Here is a 21,076-nt window from a genome sequence, read left to right as displayed (position 1 = left end):
ATGAACCAAGTTAAAAACTCCATAGAAAACATAATCAATAGGATAGAACACCTGGAAGACAGAACCTCAGACATTGAAGACAAAATATTTAATCTTGAAAACAAAATTGACCAAACAGAGACGATGGTAAGAAATCATGAACAGAATCTACAAGAATTGTGGGACATCATGAAAAGGCCAAATTTAAGAATTATTGGGATTGAGAAGGCTTAGAGAAACAAACCAAAGGAATGAACAATCTATTCAATGAAATAATATCAGAAAATTTCCCAAATCTGAAGAATGAAATGGAAAACCAAGTACAAGAGGCTTATAGGACTCTAAATATACAAAATTACAACAGACCCACACCAAGGCACATTATTATGAAAATACCTAACATACAATATAAAGACAGAATTTGAAAGGCCACGAGAGAAAAGAATCAAATTACATTCAGGGGGAAACCAATAAGAATATCAGCAGATTTTTCAATCCAGACCCTAAAAGCTAGAAGAGCCTGAAACAGTGTTTACCAAGCCCTGAAAGAAAACGGATGCCAACCAAGAATCTTATACCCAGCAAAACTTACTTTCAGATTTGACGACGAAATAAGATCCTTCCATGATAAACAAAAGCTAAAGGAATTTACAAAAGGAAAGCTGGCATTACAGAACATTCTCAGCAAAATATTCCATGAGGAAGAGATGAAAAACAATGATGCAAATCAGCAACGGGAGGAACTAGCCTAAAGGAATAGCCAAATAAAGGAGAAACCAAATCATGTCAAAAAACAAAAATGAGTCAAATGACTGGGAATACAAATCATATCACAATAATAACCCTGAATGTTAATGGCCTGAACTCATCAATCAAAACACATAGACTGACAGATTGGATTAAAAAGAAAATTCCAACAATATGTTGCCTGCAAGAGACTCATCTCATAGAGAGAGATACCCACAGACTAAAGGTGAAAGTATGGGAAAAAACATACCATGCACACGGACACAGCAAAGTAGCTGGAGTATCCATCCTCATTTCAGATAATGAGGACTTCAAGACAAAACTAGTCAGAAAGGATAAAGAAGGACATTACATACTGCTTAAGGGAAGCATAAATCAGCAAGACATAACAATCATAAATATCTATGCCCCGAACATTGGCTCATCCATGTATGTCAAACAAATCCTTGTCAATTCCAGAAATCACAACACAATAATACTAGGCGATTTTAACACACCTCTCTCACCACTGCATAGATCTTCCAAACAAAAATTGAATAAAGAAACCATAGATCTCACTAACACAATCAACAATTTAGACTTAACAGACATATATAGAATATACCATCCAACAAAGAATGAATACACTTTCTTCTCAGCAGCACATGGATCCTTCTCTAAAATAGACCATGTTTTATGCCACAAAGCTACTGTTAGCAAATACAAGAAGATAAAGATAATACCTTGTACTCTATTAGATCATAATGGATTGAGGAATAAATGACAGAATAAAAAACAGAAACTTCTCCAATACCGGGAGATTAAATAATACATTATTATATGATGAATGGATAACAGAAGACATCAGGAGGGAAATAAAAAAAAATTCTTAGAAGTAAACGAGAACAAAGACACATCATATCAAAATCTCTGGGACACTATGAAAGAAGAACTTAGAGGAAGATTTATTTCATGGGGCGCATTCAACAAAAGAAGTAGAAATCAACAAATAAACGACTTAACACTACAGCTCAAAGCCCTAGAAAAAGAAGAGCACACCAACATCAAAAGTAGTAAAAGACAGGAAATAGTTAAAATCAGATGAAATTGAAACAAAAGAAACAATCAGGAAAATTAACAAAATAAAGAGTTGGTTCTTTGAAAAAATAAAATTGATAAACCCTTAGCCACACTAACAAAGAGAAAGAGAGAGAAAACTCAAATTACTAAAATTCAGAATGAACAAGGAAATATCACTACAGACATGAGTGAAATACAAAATATAATTAGAAGCTACTTTGAAAATCTATATTCCAACAAAACAGAAAACCTCGAAGACATCAACAAGTTTCTAGAGACATATGAATTACCTAAACAGAACCAGGAGGACATACACAACTTAAATAAATCAATTTCAAGCAATGAAATAGAAGAGGTCATCAAAAGCCTACCAACAAAGAAAAGTCCGGGATCAGATGGGTTCTCAGCCGAGTTCTACAAAATCTTTAAAGAAGAGCTCATTCCAATACTCCTCAAAGTATTCCATGGAATAGAAGAGGAGGGAACCCTCCCAAACTCATTCTATGAAGCCAATATCACCCTGATACCTAAACGAGACAGAGACACATTGAGGAAAGAAAATTTCAGACCAATATCCTTAATGAACATCGGCTCAAAAATTCTCAACAAAATTTTAGCAAATCACATACAAAAATATATTAAAAAGATAGTGCACCCTGATCAAGTGAATTTTATCCCAGGGATGCAAGGTTGGTTCAACATCCAGAAATCAATAAATGTCATTCACCATATCAACAGACATAAAGTTAAGAATCACATGATTATTTTGATAGATGCAGAAAAAGCATTCAATAAACTACAGCATCCCTTCATGCTCAAAACACTAGAAAAAATAGGAATAGTGGGAACATTCCTTAACATTGTAAAGGCCATCTACGCTAAGCCCATGGCCAATATCATTCTAAATGGTGAAAAACTGAAACATTCCCCCTAATTACTGGAACAAGGCAGGGATCCCCTCTTACACCACTTCTATTCAACATTGTTCTTGAAACTCTAGCCAGAGCAATTAGACAAGGCAAAGTAATTAAAGGGATACGAATAGGAAAAGAAGAACTCAAACTATCCCTGTTTGCTGATGACATGATTATATATTTAGAGGAACCCGGAAATTCCACCAGAAAACTTTTAGAGCTTGTAGTGAATTCAGTAAAGTAGCAGGTTACAAGATCAATGCTCATAAATCCAATGCATTTTTATACATAAGTGATGAATCTTCAGAAAGAGAAGTTAGGAAAACTACCCCATTCACAATAGCCTCGAAAAAAAATAAAATACTTGGGAATCAATCTCACAAAAGAGGTGAAGACCTCTACAATGAGAACTACAGAACACTAAAGAAAGAAATTAAAGAAAATCTTAGAAGATGGAAAGATCTCCCATGTTCTTGGATATACAGAATTAATATTGCCAAAATGGCCATACTACCTAAAGTGCTATACAGATTCAATGCAATTCCAATTATAATCCCAATGATGTACCTTACAGAAATAGAGCAAGCAATTATGAAATTCATCTGGAAAAATAAGAAACCCAGAAGAGCTAAAGCAATCCTCAGTAGAAAGAGCGATGCAGGGGGTATAGTGATACCAGATAATCAACTCTACTACAAAGCAATAGTAACAAAAACAGCATGGTATTGGCACCAAAATAGACAGGTAGATCAATGGTACAGAATAGAGGACACGGACACAAACCCAAATAAATACAATTTTCTCATATTAGACAAAGGTGCCAAAAATATGCAATGGAGAAAGATAGCCTCTTCAACAAATGGTGCTGGGAAAACTGGAAATCCATATGCAACAGAATGAAATTAAACCCCTATCTCTCACCCTGCACAAAACTCAACTCAAAATGAATCAAGGACCTCAGAATCAGACCAGAGACCCTTCATCTTATAGACGAAAAGTAGGTCCAAATCTTCCACATGTCGGCTTAGGATCAGACTTCCTTAACAGGACTCCCATAGCACAAGAAATAAAAGTAAGAATCAACAACTGGGATAGATTCAAACTAAATAGCTTTCTCTCAGCAAAGGAAACTATCAGCAATGTGAAGAGAGAGCCTACAGAGTGGGAGAAAATCTTTGCCACTCATACCTCAGATAGAGCTCTAATCTCCAGAATATATAAAGAACTCAAAAAACTCTACACCAAGAATACAAACAATCCAATCAACAAATGGGCTAAGGAAATGAACAGACACTTCACAGAAGAAGATCTATAAGCAATCAACAGATATATGAAAAAATGTTCAACATCTCTAGTAATAAGAGAAATGCAAATCAAAACTACCCTTAGATTTCATCTCATCCCAATTAGAATGGCAATTATCAAGAACACAAGCAACAATAGGTGTTGGAGAGGATGTGGGGGAAAAGGTACACTCATACATTGCTGGTGGGGTTGCAAATTAGTGCAGCCACTCTGGAAAGCAATATGGAGATTCCTCAGAAAGCTTGGAATGGACCCACCATTTGACCGAGGTATCCCACTCCTTGGCTTATACCCCTGAAGGACTTAAAATCAGCATACTACAGAGATACAGCCACATCAATGTTCATAGCTGCTCAATTCACAATAGCCAGATTGTGGAACCAACCTAGATGTCCTTCAATTGATGAATGCATAAAGAAACTGTGGTATATATATACAATGGAATATTACTCAGCCATAAAGAATGATAAAATTATGGCATTTGCAGGCAAATGGATGAAATTGGAGAATATCATGCTAAGTGAGATAAGCCAATCTCAAAAAACCAATGGAAGAATGATCTTGCTGATAAGCAGATGATGACACATAATGGGGGGTGGGAGGGGTTAGTGTTAGGGTTAGGGTTAGGTTTAGGGTTAGGGTTAGGGAGGGTGGCAAGAATGGAGGTAGGAAGGACTGTATAGAGGGAAAAGAGGGGAGGGGTTGGGGGGAGGGAAAAAGTAACAGAATGAATCAAACAACATTACCCTATGTAAATTTATGATTACACAAATGCCTTTATTCCATGTACAGAGAAACAACATGTATCCCATTTGTTTACAATAAAAAAAGAAAACTAATAAAAAAATCAGCAGTGCCATAGTGCCATAGGATGCATATGCATGCATCATATGCATGCATAATCAATCATGTCTCTTGGTATCATTTTTTTTCAAACTTTGAGTATAGAAACCACATTTCCATTTATGTTCTACTCATTCATATTACTTTGTCAACTTTTAAAATGCAATTTTCAAGCAGCAGATTCTCTCAGTTTTCCTGTGTTAGAGAATGTCTTTATCCTTCATCCTTGAAGATTATTTTAACTGGATACTGTATTCACAGTATCATTTTTTTTCTAACAATTAAAAAATGTACAAATTCCTTCTGGTCATCACAGTTTTGGATAAGAGAGCCACTACCATTCAATTTGGTACTCAACTGGTGCTCATTTGGTGGCTAATCATTTTTCTCTGGTATCAAAATTTTTTTTCTGCCTTTACCTTTAGATATTTAATTAATGATGTGTATTGGACCTAGATTTCCCTGAGTTTCTCCTATTTGGGTTTTTATCAGCTTTTGGAAAATGTGTTTCATTCTTTGACATTTCAAGTGTGAAATTTTCATTCACTATTTCTTTGAATGTTCTTCTTTTTTTTTTTTTATGTCCATTCTTTTTCTCCTCTCCTGAAACACCACAAATATAAAAGTGGAACCTCTTTCTGTTTTCTCCTTGGGTCCGAAGTCTTCATATTTTTTCTATTTTTTTCTGTTATTAAGATCAGGCAAATTCTATAGATTTGTCAGTCAGTTCCCTGATTTTCATCTTTCCCTCATCTCCACTCTGCTATTTAGCCCATCTGTGTGCTTTTATTTCAGTTGTTATATTTCTCAAATTTATAATCTCCTTTTATTTGTATTGTGCTCTCATTGGTTTTATAACTTATTTATATTTTTCATTCATGTTGAATAAATTTGAAATTGCATCTTGAAAAAGAATGTATATTTCAATAACAGGAAGGATGAAGAGACCTATTCAACATGAAGCACAAACTGAAAACTTACCACCCAGAAACATACCAAAGAAACTTAGAGAGGAAGTGCTTCAAAAGAGAGAGAAGGGGACTATGGCATAACCCAAAGTGCAGAAGGCACTGAGCAAATAAAATTATAAGAGGATAAGAAGAATTATCCAGAAAGAATGGCAATCACAATAACGTGGTGCTGTGTGTGAGCCCTGCGGAGAACGACCCCCATACTCATTCTGCTCAGAAGGAAAGACACCTCTTCTTTTGCTTTTTTTTTTTTTTTTTTTGCAAATATAAACCGTTTTCTGATAAAATGTCAAAAATGATGACTTAAAGAAAATAGAGTATATAATTGTTAAACCAATAAAAAGAGATAATGGAAGATAATGTTAAACAATTAGAAACATATGCATGCGCACACACACACACACGTATAATCAAAGTGTCTCTGCCTGAGTTTTAGCTAGAGTGTAGATATTATAATCAGAGGAATACAGATAAAAGTTATATGGAATGAATAGACTTTCTTGAAGTTATTGTTCCTGCTTTATTTTTAGTTTAAAGACAAAATGTTAATAAGTTCAGAAAAATTAAACAGAATACCACAACATTATCTTTGAAGTGTAACATGTTATAATTCATACAGCAATGATATATCAGGGAAAAGTCAGGTAAGAGGTAGAACTCAAATGGAATGAGAATATAGTCATTCTTCCCTCCCTCCCTCCCTCCCTTCCTTCCTTCCTTCCTTCCTTCCTTCCTTCCTTCCTTCCTTCCTTCCTCCCACCTAATTGTTTGTCAATTAAAAATAAAAAAGCAATCTTTCCCTCGTAGTTTAATGAAGGACATACAGACTCATGGTTTATTTGTCATTCAAGGACCTGGAGAGATGAAAACGAGACATGAAAGTCTAGTAAAGCTGCCATCTCATGTAATAGAGAGTAGAGAACGTGATACAATACCATTTTTCTAGAAAACAAAATGTATTTGTGGAGGAGACATGATAAGAAGGAATTACCAAGGGGAGGCTTGTAAAACTCAATTTTCATCATTACACAAAAGACACAGGTAATTCAATGGGAGACCAGGGGGATTAAATCCCAGGGGAGAGATTCCTCACCCAAAACCAATCTTGCTGGCCTCTCCATCATCTATGATGAGCCTCACAACAGCCTGTCCACGGGAGAACAGCAAGATGGCCTTTAACCTGTGTGGAGCTGATGCTAGATCTTGACAGTCGTGGAATGAAAAGTCACTTTTCCGTTCGCTCAGGACTGAGGTGTACCCTGAGGGACCAGGTTTCAGTGCAGACACCAGCTGGGTGGATCAGAAATAGTCTGAGTGAAGATGAAGTAAGACGAAACCTCCACTACTCAGATGAGGAAGGGTGGCCAGTCCCCGCTAAGGCATCGCTTAGGTCATCCAGAGTGAAGACCCAGAATCGAGTTCATAACATTGTTCTTGTTATACTGCAAGAGAGAAATTTTAGAGGGCGTGACTAGCATGAACTTATTTAAAACTGTGATTTTTGTTACATGCTACATCTCATTCCTTTTCCCCAAAATTATTATACTGAAAGGAGAAATTAGATGCCTGACTTGGTTCAAAGCATGAAAAGTAGTAGTAAATGGCAAATTCTACTCTACACAAAACTGACTCTGAAAGACACAATATAGATTTTTTTCCCTTCAGTGCTAAGAGCCAACCTAGGTAGGCAAGTATTCCACCACTGAGTTACGCCCCAGACCCTGAAAGAATTGTTAGATGGTGACGTGGATATCTGTTATCTGTTGGGGGATATTAGAAGTGAGAAGAGAGAAAAAGACTTAATATTGTCTAATCTCAAATAAGCAGAAAGGAAGGGCTTTTCCTTTTGTAGTTTTGTCTTAGTACATATGAGTTACATGGAGTAGTAGGTTTCACCTCGGACTATTCATACACTTAATCATACCCATTCCCCATTGCACTCCCCGAGCCTCCCCTCCCATCTTATCCCTTCCTCTTCTCCAGTTATCTCCCTCTAACTTTCATGCCATCCTTTTTCCCCTAGATTCTACATGAGAGAAAATATATACTTATCTTTCTGAGTCTGGCTTATTTCACTTAACATGATCTCCAGTTTCATCCATTTTGTTGCAAATGACATGATTTTATTCTTTTTTGTTCCTGAATAACACTCCATTGTGTCTCTGTGCTACATTTCCTGTGTCCATTCATCTGTTGAAGGGCACCTCCACTGATTCCATTGACTGGGCTGTTGTGAATTGTGCTGCCCTAAACACAACTATGTGGTTTTCTCTGTAGTATGGTGACCTTAATTCCTTTCCATATACACCAAGAAGTTGTATAACAGTATCATGCTGGTTCCGTTCCCTTCGTTTGAGCAACCCCCATACTGATTTCCATTGGCTATGCACTCTCGCCAAGAGCATATACAGGTTCATTTCCCCCCACATCTTTGCCACCATTATTTGGATTTTTGATGATGACTTCCTAATGAGGGTGAGATGGAGTCTCAATGTAGTTTTGATTTGCATATTCTTGATGACTGAAGATATTGAACATTTTTTCATGTAATTATTGAGAAGCATTTCTTCAGTTCATCTATTTATTGATTGTTTTGGTTTTTTGTGTGTGAGTATGTTAACTTTTTTGAGTTTGTTAGATATTCTGGATATCAGTCCTCTGTTGGAAGAATTGCTGGCAGAGGTTTTCTCTACAGATTGTCTCTTCATTCATTAAATTGTTTCATTTGCTGGAAAAGCTATTAAATTTGGTGCCATCCCATCTGTCACTTCTCACTGTCATTTCCTGGGCCATTGGAGTTCTATTCAGGAAGTCAATGCCTGTTCCTGTACCTTGAAGTGCCCCCCGAATGTTTTCTTCCAGTGGTTCCAAAGTTTCAGGATTTACATTTAGGTTTTTAATCCATTTTGAGTTGCTGTTTGTACAGGTGAGAGACGGGTATCTAAATTCAACCTTCTTCATATGGATGTCCAGTTTTCCCAGAACCATTTGTTAAAGAGGCTACCTGTTCTCCAATGTATGCTTTTGTCAACTTGTCAAGAATCAGATGAATGTCCCTGTGCAGGTTTACTTCTGCTTCCTCTGTTCTAGGCAAGTGGTCCACAAGTTTAATTCTGTGTCAGTACCATGTTGTTTTTGTTACTACGGTTCTATAGTATATTTCCAAATGGGTTATTGCAATACTTCCAAAACATTATATAAGCTCCAAAGAGTGGCAACTTCTTAGAGGCATCTTCTTCACTCTGATTAATTATTTAATAATAAACATTAACACATTATGTTAGGATTGATTTGTTACTACAGTTCTGCAGTTTAAGTGGGACTGCACTAGCAATCTCAAAATAAGGAAACAATTCACCTATCTGAAGTTGTATAAATAGAGCATAGAGATTTGAAAATTGTTTTATAAACACTAAATTCTTCAAATTTATTATACTCATGCCATGAAGAATATGATAAATACATCCTGCATGTCTAGCAAATATAATCTATTTCCATTCAGAATTTTTGTAGCCAAAAATAAACAAAAAGAAAACAAAACCCTATACTTATATTTGTGTGGAACCTTATGTTAAAACTTAAGGCTTCTAAAATATTGATTTGGTCTTCTGAAAAGAAAAAATTCTATTATTACTCATTTTTTCACAATTAAGAAATGTAGACTGCAGACAGTTTTAATATAAGCCTGTAAAGCAGGCCTCCTGGCTTAAAATAGTTCTGTATTTTTACACATTTTTCAAGTGGTTGGAAAATCATTTCAAATTACCACATAATACCAAAGCAAGGGGTAAAGAATAAAGCACAAGTGGACATAATGAAGGAGAATAGTGTTGCTAGCAATGTAGCAATCTGTAGTTGTTCTTCATTCACAAAGCACTATTGGCTGTGTATTATATCTTGTCAGAGAGATGCTTATATACAAATACCTCGAAGGCATCGTGATGATTGAACAAAAAAAGTTCAAAAATCATAGACATGGTAGGGGCTAACTTTCTTCAGATGATTGCAGTCTTTCCAGAAGCTTCAATTTTTTGAGGGATTAGCTGGGCTTTGCAATGCCAGATCTCAACATTTGCTGGCTGCAGATAGCCAGTCTAACTGTAGCAGCACTACAACAGATCCTCATCAGGAAAAACCTGTCTCTTAACAAATGCCAGCCACAAGCGGTGGCCTGATTAGCCCATAACAATGGCAACAGCCAAACCCAAGTGGGACCACCTGCTCCACCTCAGCTAGTAAACGCTGAGCCTGCTTGGTTCCTAGTAGTTTATATCCACGGAGACAGAAGGAATGCCAGGAGCTATATGATAGCACTAAACAGAGCGAGTTCCTACTGAAATCAATCTTAAATAGGATTGAAGTATCCTAACAGTGTTGAAAAATGTATGGGATATATCAAGATTCAAGAAAATCAGCAATACAACATCCTTTACGTTAGCACGCCCCAAACTGAAATGCTTTACTAGAAATGTAATTAAAATATGCAAGATAAGGAAAACTACAAAACTCAGATAAACAAATCAAATAAATACATAATTGGAGAACTATTCCATGTTCATAGACATGAAGACTCAAAATTGTAAAGATGTTGGTAAATTCCAGATTAATCTAGAGATTAAGTTCAATCCAAATCAAATCCTAACAAGTTTTTTTTACAGATATTGACAAACCAATTATGAAACTTATATGGAGAGTCAAAATACCCACATGGCTAACTCAATACTGAATGATAAGTCAGAGGACTACACCACCTAACATAAAGACCTACTATAAATCTAGAAAAGGAAGACAGAAATCGACAGTATAGTATTGGTGAAATAGTGGACAAATAGACCAACTTCACAAAGAATCCAAAATCAGCCCCCATGGATGTGATCAACAGATCCTTGACAGAAGAGCAAATGATCCAAAGGAACAAAGATAATCTTTTCAATAAATGGTTCTGAACAATTGGACTTCCACATGTAAAAAGGTGAATGTAGACGTAGACCTTGCACCCTTCACAAAAACTAACTGGAAATATATCATAGATCTAAATGCAAAATGCAAAAGATATAAAACTCTTAGATGATAACACAAAAGAGAATCTAGATGCTCATGAGGAAAGTGATGACATTTTAGATACAACGCCAAAAGCATGATCCATGAGAGAAATAAGCAATAGTCTGGAATGCAGTAAAATTTAAAACCTCTTCTCTGTGAAAGGTAATGTCAAGGGAATGAGAAGAAAAAACCACAGACTGGGAGAAACATTTGCAAAAAAGATACATCTGACAAAGAACTGTTATGTGAAATATTTTTAAAAACCCCTTAAAACTCAACAGTAAAACAAACAAACAAAACACCTGATTTTAAAAAATGATCCAAAATCAGCCAAAGACTTCTAATGTATAACCTCATCAAATGTGACCAGATGGTAAATAATCATATGACAATATCTTCATATCATGTCATCAGTGAAATGCAAATTAACAACAAAGAAAAACCACTGCACACAGATTAGGATTTCCAAAATCCAGAACACTGGCCAAATCAGATGCTTGAAAGACAGCAGATGATTTTTTGTGTGTACGTTCACAAGCCTACTTTATAACGAATAATGGAATGTGTCCAAACAAGAGCATTCATAAGATGTACTGGCAATTGAGAAAATAATGGAAAATAAAAGAATGGGCAAAATAAGTGCACTATAGTAGACTGTCTTTTTCTGCTTCTGAGTGGTTTTATATCATATTGGGTGATTAAGGCAAAAATGACAACATCTTTTTGGTTTGCTCAATGTAAATAGAGAGAGTAAGTTAATTTTATAATAAAAAATCTGACCCATGAGATACCACAGTGATCCTGCCTCCCAAGCTACTTTTGCCAGTAGCAACTTAATGACACCCAGCCTTTTCCCCAAAACAGATATGCTATTTCCTTAGTGGCATCCCCGCTCCATGGAGGTTACTTTGTACCCAGATTTAGGACATAAACCTACTCACATAGGAGCTCACATAAAGAGCTGGGTGATTGTCTCACACAGAGAGAAGCTTAAAAAAATTTTTTAACTTAACACAGTTAAGTTCTTAAAAATTTTTCGGTTTATACTAGGGCCACCTCAACCTTGGCAGTATCAAAAAACAGCCCTTCTACCCTCTCAGCACTCACAGTGAAAACGAACCCAAAAGACTTCTAAGTATGTTTTGATCTTGCTATAAACATATTCCTCTTTTAAAATGATATTTAAGCTCCTTTATGCTATTACTCACAAACCATCAGACCATTTTGAAAGGGATTTCCTACAACAAAAGTCTCCAGCATCCATCCAAATTTCAATAAAACTGTTCCTCCGAGAGTGGTTTGCACAGACTTCTCCACTGTAGAGGCTTTAGCAACCTCTCAATGTCTTCTGGAGTTTCGTAGCCATGAGGTTCATGAGTAGCTCCTGGAATTCTGTTGAAGAAAGTGCTTTCTTGGCTCTATGTGATCCACCATCAGTAAAACAGTACTGGCTGAATCCTGGGCTCTTGGAAAAGGATCATGCCAAGCTCTGACTTGTAGCACTGGCTAGGGTCCTTCATGGTCTGGGTTCTGAAGGGTGCATGCTGCAAGCTTGGAACAGCCATCCACGCCTGTTTGCTAAAGTGAAAGGTGGCAGGTGAAGGATAGACAATCCTGAGCTCCATGGAATGTCCTGTCTGTGGAAAAAGGTCTCCTCCACTGTCTTCAGTAACTTGCCAGATGCCATCCTCTGAAGGAGGTCGCACCTCTCACAAAACCCTTGGCCACAGAAGGAGCTCTTTAGGATCAGTCTGGTGAAAGTGAGGAGAATCAACACACTCAGTGGATAATATCATGAACCAGAAAACAATATTTCTTACCCAGGGTTATTTCCTATTAGGTAAAAATCCCTGAGAACCTCTTGTCTCACAGATACGCAAAATATAGGTCTAGCTCATACATGTCTCTGTCCCTTCCTGAGACACTGCTTGTTGCCTTCAGAGTTGAAGAAGTTATTGATAGTGACCAGTACAGACTTCACCTCACAAAATACACACCCAGAGCTTCTAAATGAGGTGTTTTATACAAATATCACCTTCTATCAGTACTTAATCCTCCTTAGCAACCTCAGGCTACAGATATGTGTTAAAATTGCTTAATAAAACAAGTTCAAATTTAAGTAAATAAAATATGGTACAATTTAGTCATCAGCCAACCATCAGGGATAAATATAACAAATATCATGTCCATGGGTGATGTTTGCTGACAACTTTTAAGTTTTAACACTATCCACTGCCCTTCTGCCCCACATCTGGGAAAACCATTTGACAACTATGAACTAAAACCACCATGAAGTATCTCTACACACCTGTTACAAAGACCAACATAAAAACAGTGGCCACACCAAATGCTGGGAACATAGTGGGGAAACTGGCTCACTGGTGTTGCCGATAGAGGGCAAATCGAGGAGCCATTCCTGAAAACACTCTCATAAGACCAAGTATACTGTGACCATGTGGTCCAGAAATTCTCTCTTTGCATTTTCCAAATAATTTAAAACTTATGTTCACCAAAAACCTTGACATGAACATTCCTAGTAGCTTTCTTTATAATATCCAAAGAGTGGAAACAATCCAGATGCTGTATAATAGGTGAGCGGTTAAACAAACTGTGGTCCATCCAAAACATGGACGTCTACCCAGCAATGAAAAGAAACAAAAATTTGGATGAATCTCCAAGAAAACATGCTGAATGGAAAAAAGCCAAACCCCAAAACCGACCTCATGAAAACTATGATTGTGTAAGTGAAGCATTTTAAAAATTGACAAAATTATGAAAATAGAGAATGGATTAGTGGTTGCCAGAGACGAGGCTGAGGTGGATGGAACCGGGTAACACAAGTGATCTGTGGTGATGTACGTCCTGAGTCTTGGTCTGTGGTGGTCCTCATGATTTACAAATAGGAAAACGTACAGAACTAAGCACAAGGACCCACACAAAGAAGGCACCTAAAACAGGTCAAAATCGCAGTGAAGGCCGTAGCTATGTCCCTGCCCATTTTGTGGTTGTGATATCTTGCTATTGTTATGGAAGACGTTGCCCTTGGGGAGAAGGGACAGAAGGTTGTCTTGCAGCACACTCGACTATTTCTCATAACTCTATAAATCCCAAATTTCTACAAATAAGCAATTTCTTGAAAGTTGTACCAAAATAATGATGCAGAAATAATCATTAGTAAGCATTGGAATAACATATTAGTCTCTAGATTCTTCAAACTTATAGGCAGAACAATTTTATAAACATGAATCATACTGTTATATTTAAAACATTAAATTTAAAGTTACTTGAAATTAGCATAAGAGACTAGTGTAATGGAAAAATGAAGAAAAACTAAAGAAACGATAAACTTTAAAATAAATAAATAAATACTTATCTATCCAAAGAGGGGAGGGAATTGAATGTATTGTGCAAGTCTAAAGGTAAAACTTACTTGTCAATATTTAGCAATATGGAGTTGTTCGACTGTGGTCTGCATCCTTGACCTTGGCCAGTGTTCATTTGCTAAAGGAGCTGCTACCAGGTGGCTGATGTGGCTGATGTGGCCTTGGCTTGTGGCAGAGGGAAGAGGCAACCCAGAGTGTCGGGCAGGTGTGTGTAGCTCCTGTAAAAAGTGACTGAGCCGGGCGGGACTTACACCCAGGTCCACTTGACTCACACGGCTTCTTCATCCAGCTGTGAAATATCAGAACGTGTTCAAAGTCTTACAAGAACTTTAGCCTGAAGGGCCTGGAGCACAGGAAGGTTCCCGTGGTTACCGCTAGTGATGAAGCAGGATGACAGTTCGTATCCATCACCGAAGTCTGTTTCAGTTCAGAAAAGACAGCTGATGAGGGCCACCGTCCTTCCCGTGGTGTCCACCGACAAGACCACACTGTCCCGTGGCTGCTCCTGCCGGGGCTGGCGTAAATCCCCTCAGTCTGAGGTTTGCTTTATAGTCAGTTTCCGTTGTCCTGGTCGTGGCTGTCCTCAGCTCTGTTCTCGCCTTCCTCGCAGGGTCCCCTCCCCATTCTTGTATTCTTAACCTCGGCCTGAACCCGTTTCTCAGATAACCATGCTGGCAAGTTGACAGTGATTGACAGTGAGCCATCCTGTTTGCCTTGGTTATGGAAGGTCTGAATGAAAGATTTCTGGTAGATATTTAGGGCTATAGGTCTACAGCTCAGTGAGAAGAGAGAATAAATAATTTCAATCATTTTTGTTTAATCAATAAATGATTAGTATTGAAGGGAAACAGAACTAATATGCAAAATAAATTGGTTGCTAAATGATAGGGAAGTAACATGTTGGGCACTAGGGAAGTTTCCCAAAGAAAGAACAAGTAGGGGCGATCAGGACAGAGGTAAGGGAAAAGGGTCTTTGCAGTCAATGGGTTGTTGTTGTTGCTTTGTATCTTGGCACTTAACCACTGAGCCACATCCCCAGCCCTGTTTATATTTTATTTAGAGTCAGAGTCTCACTAAGTTGCTGAGGCTGGCTTCAAACTCTCCATCTCCTGCCTCAGCCTCCCAGGCCACTGGGATTACTGGCATGTGCCACCATGCCAGGCCAAAGTCAGTGTATTATCCTGAAGAACTCCAAATCATCTGTATCTGAATAAACTAACCCACAACTTAAGAATCTTAATTTCTGAAAAATTAAAGTTATCCAGAAGTTCCTTATGCAGGCAAAAGTTCCAAAACATGGTTCTTGACAAAGACTCTAGCATAAAAGAAATAATGAGCCCCAGTGCTACAGAGGATTGATTCCTGTGGCCTTTGCATTAGCAAACAGGCAACATTGGCAGAGTGAAAGGTGAGTGAGTAATAAAAGTTGAGAAGTGATTTGGGGTTTATATACTGCTCCCCCACAATCCCCCCAAATACTGCCATGGCATTTCACCCAAAGGGAGTGTGGCCAGTTAACAAGGTGGGAAGAAGGAGCTGAGTCAAACCCAGCCTTGCTTCTCTGCATAGATTTTCCCCTCTTAAATATTGGGCTTTTTTTTAATCATGAAGGAGAATCCTTGATTCTACCTCAAAAATGGTGTTAAAGTACCATTTCATGAACTTTTAATAGTATGTCATAATGTAATTAAAAAAAATTATATGTGCATATACATACAAAATGTGAGACTTTGTAACATATTTGAAGTGAAAGAACCATTAACTAAAACATTATGAAAATACAGTGTGTTTCATATGTTCTGGTGGAAAAATAAATTCAAGAGGAATTGAAATATTTAGTTTTAATTTTTCCTTATTATGTGCCAGAAGACAATTTCCTAAAAAAAAAAAAAAATGATTTGAACTTTTTGGTTATAATCTTCAACTTGAGCAATATATATTCTAGTTTTTCCACAGTGATTGGAAAGAATGAAGGGCTCTGTGGGATCTGTCACTGTCGTTTCTATGAGTCAATCTTCTTTAAATTAGGTATAATCATCGTAAAGGGATATTGAAGAAGTAGTGATCACTCCTCTCAGCTAAGAGGTTCCCAACTTAAACATTTTGCCAAGGACAAAATTTATTTTTAGTTAAAAAGATTGCAGAATAAAAAGAATGAAAAATAAGTGGCCCTTTTCAAGAGATTTTAGGTTTAGTATTACTAAATAATTTGACTTTCTTTCATGGAATGAATAATGAAGACAGAGTTACAGTGCCTTTAATTTTCAACAGTTCCATTGAAATCTGCACATTTGAAAACAGGATGCTTATTTGCTTCAAGGGGTATGTCAATTAACTGAAAACCTCAATTTCCCTTGAAAAGATTCTCAGTGAGTTAAGGCAGGCATCGGATGCTCAGATTATTGATTGCCTTCCAGTTTTTACTGAAAACCAAAATGTTTGGGAAACAAAACTTAGCGTGCAAAAGATTTGGGGCCTTTTCAACCATGAATATTGTTGGTTGCTCCATTCTTAACCCCTAATTTGGTGTAGCAAGAGTTCAGCCAGTCATGAGTTCATCTTCTTATGTGACACAGTGAGGGTGCTACTGTGGACCAGTCTTGTAGTCAGATGGGATGTGTCAGTGAGAAAACCGCTGAAGTCCCTGAAGCCTTAAAAAGCGATGCCCCAGGGAAAGGAGGCAGACACTATGTAAAAATAAGCTACCTCTTGTACAGTAGGATGGAAGAGGACACGTGCTCTGTAAAAGCGTATCGATTGGAGCAAGAAATGGATTGAGGTCTGAGAAAAAGTTGGGGCCTTTTAAGGAGATACCAAGGGAAGGCCTCACCCAGAAGATGCCATTGGAAAACAGGACTGAACCTCCTTGAATAGATGCTGTGGGGTTTACCAGGAAGTATTACATTTGACTTCACAAATACTGCGGCAGGAAATGGAGGCCTTCATTTATGTCTGCTAAGTATTGGAAACTGTCACAGAGCCAGCTGGGGCAGACTCATGAAAACCAAGATCAAGAGTCCAAATGGAAGGACCTTGAAGACAGTGAACGTCTGGCAGGCACAGGTCCAAGCACTGGAGATTAGAAAGCAAGATATTGTAAGTGCAGAGAGGTGACGTGTTCTAAGTCTAATAATTCTGTAGCAACAGGAAAGGAGCAAACAGGGTGTACAATCCAAGTGCACAGCCTGAGGTGGTCAGCAAAATTTCCAACTTGAGTGGGAAGAAATAGGCAGGAAACAAAGACAGGATTAAAAAATAAAAATTAAGTGCCAGGGATTGAAACCAAGTGAGTTTTGCAAGTGAGTTACAGAGGGCCAAGTCAAAGTAAGTAGTCATGCTGGCAACCACAGTTTCAGAGAGGAAGTAGGTTTACATAAAATCAGGCGTGGCCAATCAGAGAAGCACAAGAGGCAGAGATAACTGCTTGGCCTATGGCACACAATGTGGTCATAATTGTGTGTGCGGGTGTGTAGGAAGTAGATTAGCAATGTACAGACTCTCACCTCAGTGGATAATTACAGATGCATGGATGATACATCCTTTCACAGTAAAACTGGCTTGACACCAAGAATCAGAAATAGGAGTACATTCTACTTTGATTTATTACTCTTTATGTATATCAACTTTTTATTTTTAGGTCTATTTAAAAAGTAATTTAAATCACTTTAAGTTTAAAAGATGGAATTTAAATTATATATATACACATACATAAATGTGTGTGTGTGTTTATGTGGAAAGAGAGACAGTAAGATATACAACAGATTTTCATGAACTTTCTTTACCATTATTATATTCAAATACCATGTTTCCCCCAAATTATATGTAATCCTAGTTTCAGAGAGTATAAATAAATGTTGCATACAGAAGTCTAGCAGTAACATACATTTGGGAAATGTTGCATTAAGCAAGTTATTTTTTGGTAGGTTTTAACATTATGAATTTTATTATAAATATGTATGATATAAATATGTTTTCATTATATTATTTCCTTTAAACAATTCATTTTTTGAGGAGTTGTAAATTCATAGCATACTTAAGCAGAAAGAACAGAGTTCCCGTATAACTGCTGACCACACACGTCTTGTCCTTTATCAGCATATCATACCAGAAGGCTACATTTGCGAGTTGTCATGTACCTAATTGCCCGTCTTTATCACCTGGCTGGAATGCAGAGTTTACATTAGGGTCCGCGCGTGGTGCTGTAGTCTGTGAGTTTTGGCAATGGCATGTATTCAACATTATAGTACCAAAAAGATTAGGTCTCAGTGCTCAAAAACAAAGCAGCAGCGACAACAAAGCAGTGCGTCACCACTTCATCCCCACCCCACCCGGAGGAGTCACTGATCTCTTTACTATCTGCGTTCTTCGACCTTTTCCAGAATGTTCTACATTTGGAATCATAGTACGAGAGCCTTTCAGATTTGCCCTTTTTACTCAGTAATTTCATTTAGGCGTCTGCCATGTCTTTGCATGTCTTTATGTTTCACTGAATAAAATTTCACTGCTTGCATTGAACCAGACTTTATTCATTCACATATTAAAGCATATCTTTCTTGCTTCCAAATTTTGTCATAATAAAAATGCCATAAAGATCCCTGTGCAGATGTTTTGTGTGTGTATGTTATCAATTTCACCCTGATAAATACCAAGGAATGTGATTGTGTGGATCATGTGGCAAAAGTATCTATAGTTTTGTAAGAAAAAACCAAAACTATCTTCAAAGAGGCTGCACGAATTTGCATTCCTACCAGCAATCTTTTCTGGGGAGTTTCTTTTCAGATCTTCTGCTCATTTTTTAAATGAGTTTTGGTTTCTTCTTGTTGAATTTTTAAAGTTTTAAGTATGTTTTGGGTAACAGTTCTGTAGTTTGTCTTCTTGTTCTCTTGACAGTTTTTGTCTCAGAACAGAAGGTTTTAGTTTTAAAACCTTAAAAGAAAGTACAGTCCACCAACTATTTCTTTTCTGGATAATGCCTCTGGAATGGAATTTAAAATCATCACCTCACCCAAGGTTCATCTAGATTTTCTCCTGTTACCACAGGAGTTTTATATTTTGCATTTAGGTTTATGATCTGTTTTGAGTTAAGTTTTGTGAAGTGTGAAAGTTCTAAATTATTTCTTTTCTTTTGCATGTGGATGTCCAGGTATTCCAGAACCCTTTTTTGGAAAGATTACCTTTTCCATTGTCTTGTTTTTGCTCTTCTGTCAGATTTCATTTTATTTATGTAGTCCTGTTTGGGTTCTTGTTCTGTTACTTTGGTTTAATTGTCTATTTTTTGCCAATACTATGACTGTATTTATTATAGCAGTTCTATACTAAATCTTGATGTCAAGTAGAATCAATACTCTGACTTCAGTATTGACTATTCTAGGCCTTTTACCTGCATATAAACTTTAGATCAGTTTCTCAGGATCTACAAAATAACTTATTGGAATTTAATTAGTATTACAACAGATCAGGTTGGTAATAAATGACATCTTGATAGTATTGAGTCTTTCTTTATGTAACAGATTATTTCTCCATTTATTTAGTTCTCATATGATTTTAGTTCATCAGTTTTGCTGTCTTCCTCATATAGATTCTGTACATTTATTTTTACAATTGTAGTTAAGTTTTTCATTGTGGGTTGTTAGATAATATTATCATACTTTATTCCAAATTCAACTCTGTCATTGATGAAATAGAGGAAAGTAACAGATTTTGCATATCAATCTCTTGCCCTGCAACTCTGTCACAATCACTTATGAATTCTAAGGAGTTTATTTTTAAATTTCTTCATATTTTCGATGTAGAAAATAGTTTTATTTCTTCCTCACCATTAAGTATGCCTTCTTATTTCCCTTTTCTGCTGCATTGCTTGGACTTCTGGGGCAGTGTTGGGCTGAGTGGCGAGAGGATGCATCTCCCCTCGGTCCGTCAGTCAGAGGGAGAGTTTCTGGTTTCCACCTGGTTGACTAGAGTCCTGTTTTAGGTTTTCTTAATCAAAAAAAGGAAGTTCCCTCTGTTCCTAGTTTGTGAGCACTTTTTTTCTTGAAATATTGATGGATTTATCAAATGCTTTTTCTTCAACTACCGACATAAGAATATGATTTTTACTTCTTGGTGTGCTGCTGTGACAGCCCGTTGTGGCGAGTTTCCAAGCGTTGAGACAGCCTGGCTACCCGGAGGACTCCCGCTTGGAGGTGGCACGTAAGTCTCTTTGTGTTTGGGATTCTATTTGCTAATACTTTGCTCAGGATTTTTATATAATGTTCATGAGAGATATTGGTTTGTTGTTTTATTTTCTCTTTGTCTGGCTTTGTGTTAGGGTAATGCTGAACATAGAGAATGAATTAGAAGTACTCCCTCTGTTTCTGACTTCTGATACAGATTGTAGAGAATTGGTGACTCTCTTCCTTCAATGTTCGATAGACTCTCCAGTGCTTTCCTTTCACATTATTATTGATTAAATGTCTTTAATAGGGAAGGAGATTATTCTTCAGTTTGTTTTGGCAAAATGTGTCTTTCCAGGAATCAGACCACTTTAACTGTGGCCATAGACTTGTTCACGTTCCTTGATTATACATTTTATGTCTGTTGGATCTATAGTGATGTCCCTCTTTTCATTTTTGATAGTAGTAATTGTATGTTATTTAAAAATTTTTATTCTTATATATTCTGGGTAGAGTCTTATTTTATTGCCCTTTAATAGAACCATTTTTTGTTACATTGATTTTCTCTGGTGGTGTCTTGATATTAATTTCATTGGTTTTCACCCTGTTTTATTATTTATTTTCTTCTGTGTACTTTGAATTAAATTTTCTCTTGCTCTCCTTTGTCTGCTATCTTCCAT

Source organism: Sciurus vulgaris (assembly GCF_902686455.1).
Source record: "Sciurus vulgaris genome assembly, chromosome: 9".
Classification (NCBI taxonomy): Eukaryota; Metazoa; Chordata; class Mammalia; order Rodentia; family Sciuridae; genus Sciurus; species Sciurus vulgaris.
This window is presented reverse-complemented; position numbering follows the sequence as displayed.